Source organism: Geospiza fortis, unplaced genomic scaffold (genome assembly GCF_000277835.1).
Source record: "Geospiza fortis unplaced genomic scaffold, GeoFor_1.0 scaffold58, whole genome shotgun sequence".
NCBI classification, from domain to species: Eukaryota; Metazoa; Chordata; class Aves; order Passeriformes; family Thraupidae; genus Geospiza; species Geospiza fortis.
In genome coordinates this window covers 3,057,861-3,069,741 of record NW_005054359.1, presented here as the reverse complement: position 1 = coordinate 3,069,741, position 11,881 = coordinate 3,057,861, and the positions used below count along the sequence as shown (strand labels likewise).

At 34.8% G+C, this 11,881-nt stretch overlaps 1 long non-coding RNA gene across 1 annotated transcript; it reads left to right on the top strand.

Moving 5' to 3' along the window:
* The first annotated feature begins 8,544 nt into the window (after window positions 1-8,544).
* LOC115948206 lies at window positions 8,545-9,967 on the top strand. The gene is made up of 3 exons (XR_004082053.1): window positions 8,545-8,623; window positions 9,136-9,258; window positions 9,894-9,967. It is a non-coding gene; the product is annotated as an uncharacterized LOC115948206 (long non-coding RNA).
* Window positions 9,968-11,881: the final 1,914 nt, after the last annotated feature.

Genomic DNA, 11,881 nt, shown 5'->3' with positions numbered 1-11,881 from the left:
AGATTTAAGTAGTTTTAGTTTCAAGAATTGACTTCAAAATATAAATAAAAAGCTTCTCTGGTTCTGCTGTCAGTTTGAAAAAATAAATTATAATTATTTGAACAAAAAAAAAAACACCAAAAACATGTTCTTCCAACATATCAAAGCATGTGCTCAGTTTTTTATGACTAAATAAAAATACTAAATATACTCTTTTCATATACTGTAATGCAAAATTTTTGAAAAAACCCATATAAATAAGTGGCATGAGACTTTATGTCACATTATCTACTGCTGAAACTCTCAGACTTTAAAGCAGTCATAACAGCATATGTTTTTAGATTATGCACTATTTTTTCATCTATAAGCTAGGAATCTTACATAATGCTAAATTCATGCTTGATTTGTGAGCATCTCAGTTCATTGGGGATTTTATTTTTGGAGGACACTTTTTCATATAGAACACTATTAAAATCAATGTGAATATAAATTTACCTACATTTATGTAAGTTATTGTACAAAAACTGATATTTTTTTGGACCTGACCTCTGTGTGAGTGATCCCTTCATAATTTCATTTTCTTTCTCACTCTGCTGTCTGCTAGAAAGGTGACTTACAGAAAATCTGCATGGTAAGCCTCTATTTATGATCCTGCATTTCAGGGACAAATTGATAAGAGGATGGAGCTGCCTGAAAGAATTTCAGGTACATAAGGGTCTGCAGGACCCTTAGATGCTTCTCAGTAGTAAAAATGTTTTGCAACTGTTGTACTCTTTGTCCCTTCTCTTTGTTGATTCTATCCGAAGAATTAGTTGCATTTTGATAATTTAAATCATCTTCTGCAAAATTCTATTCATGCAAGGAACCTATATCCCTTTCAGCTGTTCCACGTCTGACATTTGGAGAATTCTGGTCTTAATTGTATTTTCAAAAAAATATTTTCACAAAATCAAGCTTACTGACTTCTGGTGATTGCATTGAGCCAGTGACTCATATGGTAGAAAAGGTGCTACAAACCCCCACTAATAATTTATTATCCAAAGCCGTTTCTGCCCTCATGCTATAAATTCAGCTATGTGTGCCGTGGATAGAATATTGCTGTTACAGAAAATAAAGTTACCATTTCATCATCCTTTTTATCATCTTTTGGTACCAGGATTTCACTTATCTTTAAATAGAAGATCCAAACACAAGATATAAAACTATTATGAAATATTGCTAACACTGAACTGCCTCCTCAAACATTTCACTGCATTTTATACTGAGGTCAAGGAAAAGAACTGCTGGGGAGTTGTGTAATTGATTTTAAAAGGTTCTTCAAGATTCATAAAAATTACACCTGAACTGAAACCCATTATTAGAGGAGATGAGTAAAGCCACTGGTGGGGGCCGGTTTTCCCCTGGATATCACTACAGACCTTGTAAAATATTGCACAAGTACTGGTTTGTTTTCCTTTCAGGTCTGTGACAATTTTTCAGTGAAGTGAATTTCCAGAAAAAATGTAAAATAGGAATAAATGAAGAGAGAAGAGTAATGAAATTTTTCTCAATAGAAAAAAAAAAAGGAACTTGAAGAAGAGTTTCAGAGATATCTTCAGAATGTATGGTCTGGGGACACAGCCAGAATTGCAATAAAGAGGAAAGTATGAGAGACTTCGGAAAGGACAGACATTTATGAGAAAATCCCATACGTCTTTCAAGCCAATAACCTGAAAACCACTCCAATAAAATGTGATACCTGTATAAGCCATGAGACACGCAGGAAAAAAAACAGTAGTTTAACAGAAACACAAAGTGCAGTAAAAATCAAAATCAGCAAATTGTGTAGGTAAGGCAAAGAAACATGAATCACATATCTATGTAATGGAATGCTTGCATTTCAGACTATTGTGGAAAAGCATACAAAACAAGAGATACATGAATATTTACAAATTCTATAACTGGAAAATTCACAATGGTAAAAATGTTGCCTCATCAAACTTACTGGAAGAAACATGAAAAGATATTGCATGGATGAGTTAAAGAAGCTAAGTTACTTCAGAAAAGCCTTGATATTAATTACCTAAAAATACAAAAGTACAACATGTTGTACATAGGTAGAATGTTAGAGTATGAAAAAGATGTAAAATTATACTTAATATGAATATTTCTATATATATACTGGTAGAAAGGCAGGTATTGGTATACATTTCACACAGAATAGTTCAGTAGAAAAAGCAATAGGAATGAATTTTCTGAAATATACATTTGGTATGACAATAGTAGTCAATTGTTTTTCCATTGAAGTAATAAAGTAATATAATACATTTTCATGATTTTACATCGTCTTAAGTTTAAGCATTCACTTTTCAGTATTACTATAGAATAAAAAATAGATAGCATAATTCAATATTTTTTAGTAAAGTATGGTGTAACAAAAGTGAAGTAAAACTAGCAATTAAAGTCTTCAGGGTCACTGGAACAAAAAATAATGTGTGACCTGGGTTTAGTGAAATTTCCTTTTGAAAATGGTCTTACAAAAATATCTTGAAATAGTTGAAATTTTTCACTTAAATATTTTCAGGACATTGACTGACTTTTCATTTTAAAATATTATATAAAGAATAGCAAAAAAAAAAGAAACATAAATATAAACAATTTTGTAACACTATTCATAATTGTCACAGAAAAATGTCTCCATTTTAGAATCTATAGAAACTACCAGATTTCTTCTTACTGTATTTAGGATTGAATTTATTTTTTCATCTTCCAAATTCTATTTCCTATCATATTTTCAAGCGGCAATTTTAGGTAACAAACAGAATTTCTGACCAATCATCTTAGTTATAAAGGTGAACTCACTAGATTAATAGTTTCTATTTTAACTGTAATTTCATTGATAATGAAAAGCATCAAAAGCAAATTAGCAATTAAGAATAAAAAAGAGTAGTGCATAATTTTGACATTATGTTCATATAGGAATAGAAAGACTAAAAGTGTTGAATCTGATGAAATACCAAAGAATTCTTATTGCTCTGAAATAGGGTGTCTTACATTGCTCAGAGACTGTATAGCAAGATATTCTGCATGGATGCTTAGAAGAAAATATATCTTATATGAATCAAAAGAGGCCATTTCAAGATCTACTCTGCCTTTAAATGGAACTCCTATTAAATTGGAGGAAAGCACAGATTTACTAAGTGAGCACTGAAACTTCAATGAGGAATGACACATCTCACTGTCTCAGTATCAAAATACAGCAAGAATCATCCCAAACCCTCTTCCCGCGTCGGTTTCTTTCCCCCTTCCATTAGTGTCTAAGAGGGACAGATGGCTACCATGGATTATGCCTACAGCCACAGGCCAGGACAGAAGCTGTGAACTTGTATGAGCTTTGTGTAGGTGCTGCACAAATTGAGTCTGAATGATTTAATTGCGACAGTCTCCTGGCTGTTTCACTAGCCAGTCTGGAATTTCACTAGACAGTGTGAAATTCACTCACTGCTACCTTCAGTAAGTAAAGAAGCAGGTAAATAAAGAACCAGCCAAAAGCATAAACATAATCAAGACAGATAGAGTATATTGGTTTGCTGAGCAAAAACATGACTTCTCTGTATATAAGACACTCCAAATAGATAAATATCTTCCAGATACTACTGTGTGAATTCTAACTGAAAAGGTGATGTGCCCCTCTTGAACTGAAATGCCAGGGAAAAGAAAGAGAGAGCATTTTGCAAATGCTAGTGTGACTTAATTGCTATTTTACAGGCTTGTAATGGATTAGTTACCTTTTAGAGGTTCAGAACACAATAATGATATTGAAATACTTCTGTAAGCAATCTCTAGCCTTCCAGTTCATTTAATGAATAAAGGGCATATTTTAACGTGTCTTAACAACACTCAGCAAGAACTCAGGACAAAACTATTTTCACATTTATGTCCAACAACCATAAGCTCACTGAAATTTGCAGTGAGTAAAGCATGACTGATCAAAATGAAATATTTGCTTTAGGTAAAAAGATACTCTGCAGAAAGGTGTGACATTTACAAAAGCAATTAGGGGAGGTTTGCAAAGTACTTTCATATGGCACAACTGATAGCTTTACAGTGTGAATAGCTGAGTTAATCTAACTAGGAAAAGAGACCTAGAGGCAGCATATAATGAAAATGATTATTCGAATGATGACATTTAAAAAAAATGTTTATACTGAGTAATGTTTCCTTGAAAAAAAGCCCATGCATTCACCCAAAGAGAGACATGGAACTCATCAAACAGGAAATAGTCCTGAACTCCTTATGTCATATTCAGCATTTAAAACAAACAGAAAAGATGAAGATTTGCATATGGCTTCTCCTTTCAAGGTAGGTTTAATATCAAACTGTGAACATTTTTGAAAGTTGTATAAGCAAAACCATTTCAAGATTTTATTCTATTCCTGAAATCCCATAAGCATTTCCCCATGATTTTGCTGTGATTTTTAGACACCTAAACTAACTTGGTCTTTACTAAATAGGCAAAGCTGAAGTGTAGCTGGTTAAAATTTTCTAATCTTAAAGGATAGACACCGAAAAAAAAAAAAAAAAAAAAAAACCAAAAAAAGGGACACCACATTCCACCACCTGGAATGAGGAAATGAGGAAGCTATGTAATGTTTTATTGTGCATTAAAAATTGTAAGACTTCACTTTGGAAAAAAAATCTATTTCTGCTTAGGAAAAAAAAAAAAGTATGAACCACTTCACAAAATTATGCTGGTTTTCTTCACAAAAACTTCTTTCTTTTCATAAAAACCACAAAACTCTCACCATATTTTGAAAACTTCAATTCTTCCTTCATGCTTTGTACCATCTGATTCTTCCTATCTCTAGTACTATGTATATTTTCTAAAATTCTGAATACAGATCTGCAGGGTTTTTTTTTCTGTTTTTTTTTCCCCTTTTATTTTTACTAGGTTGGAAGAGACCTTAGAGATCATTGAGTCCAACCCATGCCCTAACACCTGACTAAACCATGGCACTGAGTGCCACATCCAGTCTTTTCTTAAACACATCCAGGGATGGTGACTCCACCACCTCCCCCAGCAGACCATTCCAATACTTCATCACTCTTTCTGTAAAAAAGCTTCTTCTTAATATCCAACTTGTATTTTCCTTGATGAGCTTACAGGTCTATTATTTTGAATCAAGTTGTTTGGGACTAATTCAAATCTTGAGTTAATTTTTTTATTCTTCTATATTAAAGTATAGGGAAAGTAACAACTCCGCTACTAAATGGAAATTTGAATTCTCAACAGAGATGAAGAAGGTTATTCTGTTCAGTTCAAAAGTACATAATCTCTGCAGCTGCTTCGAGGCTGTTCTCAGGCTGCTTTAGGCAGCAAATGCAGTAGGAAGCAATAAGGATTAAGCTACCATTGATTCTGTCCCACCAGGCTGTATTATTCAAGTATCAGTGGCTCATTAGTCTTTCTGCTTCTGCTTCTACAAAAGCAGAAATAGTGAGTGATCCAGTCATTGGGGGAAATATTAGCTGGTGCTTTACAAAGAACTATTTCTATGTATTTTGATCAACAATTGTCTACATTTCAAAGACAAGGATACACAAATGACCTTTTAATATAGATTCACTGTCAAAGAACCTGACTTGGACATATAAATAAGTGTGAGATTTCCTCTTATTATTTTGCTGTAAAAGAGAAAGTGAGGGAGGAAGAAATGAAGATGAAAATCAACTACAAGCACACAGAATGAGAATCAAAGTTGGGTTTTGGGTTTCATTTTTCTTTTTCATTGGGAAGAAATTTTGTTTGCATCCTGCTTCTGTGTGATCATAATTTTGGGAATAAAAATACTGTTACTATTACATGAAAAATACTATCACATGAATGTTCCACAGATACTTTTTTAATTTCCAAGCAGATATTTTCAAATTACATCTTTCTGTAACAAATTACATTTTTCTGTTAAATGCTTGAGGTATTGGCAGCTTTTTGCCCTCTCGTTTGTTTTTTTCACTTACCCTTTCTTGAATGTTTTGGAATTTTCTATTTTATGCTGGGAAGGGCAACATCAAACTGCTTTAGTAACTGCTGTGTGCCTTCACTAGTCTGTGGTTGGTATCCTTGGCTCTATGGCTCCTGATGTAGATACCAGGCAGTGGTCAAAACCTGGAGTCTCTGTGAGGAATCTTGGGAGCCTTAACCTATGGGTCTTCCACAATCACTGAAGAAAGTGCAAAATACTTCATCTTCCTTTCAACTCAGTAAACCAGCCTGTGATGGCTTAGGAAAAGGGGACAAATGGATGAAGATAAACAGTAAGAGTCAGTATCTATGGACTGTACTGCCAATATGGAACTCTGGACAATTGTCACAAAAGTCAAAAGCTCCTTTGATCTTATACATAAACAGTAAAGTCTCAACAGCAAAGAAAAGCTGAGCAGGGACAGCAGATTAACATTGTTAAATAAACTGCTATTTCAGTGGAAATTATTCTTAGATTATAGATTCTGCCATGCTTGTGTCTAGCCAGATGGGTCTGAAATGTAAATCTATTAAAAAATAGATTTGATATTGGAAAAAGAAAAAATACTGAAGGAGAGAATCTTTGCACCTTCTAGATTGGCTCTTTCATTGTGGAAAAATAGCCCATTTATTTTGTCTAATAGATCTTAAAATCTAATCATGTTAAGTCTTCAATTAGACTTTTATGTTGTTGTGACTAGCTTTTAAATATCTTCTGGAGAGAATCACTGAGATAATTCCTGTGATTTCCTCACCATTTAATGCTGAATTAGAAATAAATTATGTGTCACAAGAACCAAACTACATATTATAACTGACTTCAATGGGAAATTTTGTGAAAGAAGAAATATAAATTATTGCCACTTACACCTTTAGTCCTATATTCTTTGTAATTCATTTGTATCTGTCTGTCCACCTGGATCTAGATCTGTATTAGTCTTTTTCAGGCTTTGAATTACTGATTTTTTGTTACTATGAATTACCTTTACAAAGGACTCTAATTTTTTCACCTTAAAAAAAATAACTACTGCATGTCTCTTTACCACTCAGTGGTGTGTTTCTTGACAAGGATAGTAAGTGCAACTCTGACATTTACTACTAGTGGCAGTATAGATTTACTTCTATAATAGGAAGAATTATTCTAAATTACTTTAATAGACTAGACAGGGTCTTTTACACAGTGAGGAATAAGCTTTAATTTAAAATACAAACTGCCCTCTCCCTTGTGTTTTCAGTTCCAGTAAAAAGAGCTGAATTTCATCACCAAAAAAAAAAAAAAAAAAAAAAAAAAAAAGGCTGTTTTGTTGTTAGGAGAGAGGAGGTTTCTGTGCCCAAAGACACAAGATATTCTCTATCTCTTTTTTTACTCTTTACTTTTTTGACTGTGGACTGTTCTTCCTTGTTTAGTTCCTTCCCTGAATGGTGCTCCCATTTTCTTACCTGGTTTCTTTCCATGCAGAATCAGTGTCTTATCTGTTTGCATTTTACCTCAGATTTTTTGTTATAAGCACAAAAGAGACAAAGCAGTGGAGCAGTGGGAATGCTGGAACAGTGGGAGAGAGTTACCTTCAGGAGTATTGGTATCAACATTTCAATAGCAAGTGAAAATTATTCTCTCCTTTAGCTCTCATTGGTGGAAACTTACAAATCCTACAGCACATAGACCATTTGAGTTTCTTGGGTTTTTTTCCTCTTCCTTTGTCTCGAGGTTTTTTTTTTACTTTATTTTGACTTTTTTTTTCAGTTTAGAAGTGAATATGCTAGTCCAAGAATCATTGAACTTCAATATGCCTTTATTCAAAAATATTTTTTACAGATTAAGCTTATGTCAGAAAACCCCTGTACTTGCTGTGTAAGATTCTGAAGGTGGTACATTTTTCCTGCCTGAATTTAAAGACTGATTCAATTGAACTGGATATATCTGAGGTGTACAAAAAGGAAATCTGTTAATACTAGGGGGGATAAAGAGATTGCCTTGTTTATATTTTTGGGGCCAAATAATTTGCATTTTGAAAAAAATGTTGAGTATTTCATAGTTTTTCCAAGGAAATACAGTAGCAAGAACTGAAAATTCTTATTTACACATTCCCCTAATTTCCCATGCCATTTTGATCTAGGATTTTCAAAAGCAGTCATTTGCAGGTTCTTTCATGTTCTTGCTGAGTTGGGCCAGTGATACGTGCTTGTTGTCATCCCATAGTTTCATCTTTATATCAGCTGTCTCATGTTTTTTAGACCACGGAGGGAAATACAAGGACTGCTATCACTGACCTCACTAGGACCAAAAAATAATCAGTAGACTTCTGGATGTTTCAAGATAATATTATTTTTACTGGATTTTTCAAGAAAAATTCCAGTAAGTACTGATCCAAACTGGAGCTAGGGTGGAAATTTACTGCTAACTAAAGCCAAACAATTTACAACCCTATTAACAGTGTTTCCAAGTGAGACCTTTGAACTCTTCTGGGCCCCAGAGGACTGCACCAGCACCTCTCTCTGGGGGGAACACTTCTCAGACCTCCCAATCTTTCAGTTTGGTGACACTCTGAGGACCATCATTGAAGGCTGATGACAGAGACTGGGATGATGCTCCCACTCCTGAGAATTCAATCCTTGCCCACTCAGAAGATGCAAAGCCATGATGTAAGTATTTCACTGAACTGAAGGGAGTTCTTCACAGGTATATTTTCTTGTCAAGACAAAACTTTTGCCTGAAAGAGAAACTTTACTATAGCATAAATAGAACTTTGTTTTTGTTTTTTTTTTCAAATAAATTTTGATACCTAAATTTATTTTTCAAATATATTTTTATATTTTTTGAAAATGCATTTCCATTTTTTTTAATTGACAACATGTTGCTCATAACAATGTCACTGTATAGATTACTTTGGATTTGCTCCTGCCTTATCTGAGTGTGTGTAATAGAAGAAGCAGCTTTGAAATTTCTAGTATATGGCTATTTTTTCCCTTCATTTTTTTTCTTTTCAAATAAAGGGCAATCGTGAATTAATTTCACACGTGAGAACATTTGCAATAGCCAAACAGCAATGAATAGAAAAGAGTGGAGGAATTACCCTTTAAATTATAGTAACAGGTTGGAAACCTGACCTTGCAAAATGTCACCTACATGTTCCACATTATTTATTTCTCACCAGAGATTTTGTACCAGAAGGTTTCCACTCATAAGGCACACAAGATCTCTGTTAGAGCAAGACCAATCAACTCTGCCTTGAAATCTCATGGAATATAGTACTATAAAAAGAACTACAGGGGTTGAGGTATTTTTCTTTTGTTTTTATTCAAAAGCTGACTAAATATAGCAGTGATTATTGTATGTTGGAAGTAGTCTTATTTTGATATTTTAATATTTTATATCTGAGGTGGAAGGAAATAATATAAAAAATAATGTCAAATATAAAATGTTCTGCTGCATCTGGCTTAAACACTACTTTTAGACCAAATCCATGAATGACAACAGCCAGTGTTTATGTTAGGTTAATGCCTTCAAGAATACTCAGGTTTGTTTATATGAGAGACTCATAGCTTTATTTCCATATAATGTCTGTCTTTAAATGATTTTGGGTTCTGTCAGGAAACCTCATAACATTAAGAAAAATATCAGCATGGCATTTCTGCCACAGCATCTCCATGACAGCCATGGAGTGAGTAATACTTAATATAACTGCTGACACACGGTAAAAGAGTGGCATACCTGGTGAGTCCTCCATGGGCAGAAAATTGCCTGACTGATTACATTTCTGTGAGGGGAACACAGCTGAATATCCTTGGATATTCCTGTTCTCTCAACAGTATATTCTGTTGCTACTTTTGAACAACTTTTTATGAGCTAGATTAATATAATTTCTACTGCTGCCAACATGCTAATAGTTTCTGTCATTGTATTTTTTTTCAGGTTCAATTTCTGAAGAACAAAATAAAATATATATTTTAATACTTAAAAGGCAATCACTAATATCCAAGGTATCCATCAACACCGCTTGCAGTCTCGTCCCGCGGCCACTGGAGCTGATGGGCACCAGCTAGCTGCTCCCGGAGTGACCGGTGGAGACTGCAAATTCCGCCATTCCCAGGTCCTCGGCGAGAACCCCCGAGTAGTGGCTCTGTCTGCGACGTGGTGACGCAGGCAAGAGCAGGACTGTGAAGCACTGAGGCGAAGGAAGGAAGGAGTGGACACACATATGCATGCCAAGGCGCTTCATTGACCCAGGCAGGGCCAGTGATGGCATCAGAGAAAGAACCGTTGGGGAGGCAATTATAAAGGTGAAGGGTGTGATGGGAGGAGACACGAGGGACCAATGAACGAAGCCCAGGGGAGGAGCGAGGGACACAACTGAACCAATAAGAATGGCACAGGGGAGGGAAAAGGCTCAGGAGACAAATCATATCTTAAGTAAGGGATGATTGACATAGAAAATTCTCAAAATAAAGGGGGGGGTGGTTGCAATGATGGACAGGTAACTGGCGGGAGACTAAGGGACAAACAACTCAGGAACAAACCATTATGAGGGAGAACATGGGGGGAACCGAGGGTCAAACGCAAAGCTTAACTTTTAAAAAATAACCAACTTTACAATACAAACCGTATAGAACACACAATGCTACAACCACTCATTCTTTTATTTTCTTCCAGGCATGGCTTGTTATTGGAAAACCATTTCAGTTAACAATGCAAGGAAAGAGCCATTCTGACATGCATTTTCTGGTGAAGAGTTAGTTCAGGCATCATTGGACAGGACTGTTTATTGTCTGGCTAAGCATAGAGATATACATGTTAAATGTCTGGGGGTTTTCTTATTATACAGATGCTCCTTTTATGACAAATAGTAGTTGATTTCAGACTATTTGACAGTGCTTTAGTTCTTGAAGGATACATGTGATCCTTTAAGAACCAAAGCGCTGTCAAATAGTCTCAAGCATGCAGGACACTAGATCATGTTGTACAGGAGCAACATTTGTAGTATGAGTATGAACTCTAGGTGGTCTTGTCAGACTCCTTTTCTTCCTTTTCATTTTCCTTGAAACTTTATATAAACTTTCTACTTTTTCCTGAAACTTTTCTACATCTTGAAGTTATTTTGCAATAAAATAAAAGGTGTCCGTATCATCAAGATAGTTCAACAGGCCAAGAAAAAGTCAAAGACCCCATTTACAATCTGTGGCAGATCTCTGCATATTTCACAAAAGGTCCCTGAGTGGCAAGCACCCCTCGATTGCTTACAAAAGCAGCAAAAAACAAGTTTCCTTTTAAAATATAATACAGAGGCAACACACTGAGAAATCAGTATATATACCAGTGGAGAAAACAGTATGTGAAGTTTTATTCTAACCTTTGATTGAATGAGAGCTTTGGACCCATACTGATGAGCCATGCATCTAAATGTATTTCTATTTATTGCCACCTTTGAGAGGTCAAAGCTCTTTGCAGTTACTGAATGTGAAAGAGATAAACATATACATTTTAAGTGTAGGCTCCAAATTTGTATCTATAGGGAAAGAACAAGCTGGGAGGTCTGACATAAATGCATCTCCAAATTACTACGTTTCCCGTTTTAATCTTTCTCAGTAATGTGACCAGAAACAATTTCATTACTATTCCTTAATGTCTCTAAAGAAAAAGAGGGAAGACATGTACATGCATTGCAATAATTTTTTACGCAGCTCCCTTGTTAAGATGAGTGCATATTTGGAAACATGAGTCTTTCACACAGCTGAAATTAAAACTGCTTTTGACTATCAGTGTCCAAAAAGCAGGGGAATCTGATTACTATGAATATCTATTAGGCGAAATTCCAAAATGCACCTTATAAATTTAACGGGACGGAGAAGAATGCTAGTTCTGGGTTTCTTTTTTGATTAATATAAGTGAAAAATAGTTCTTCT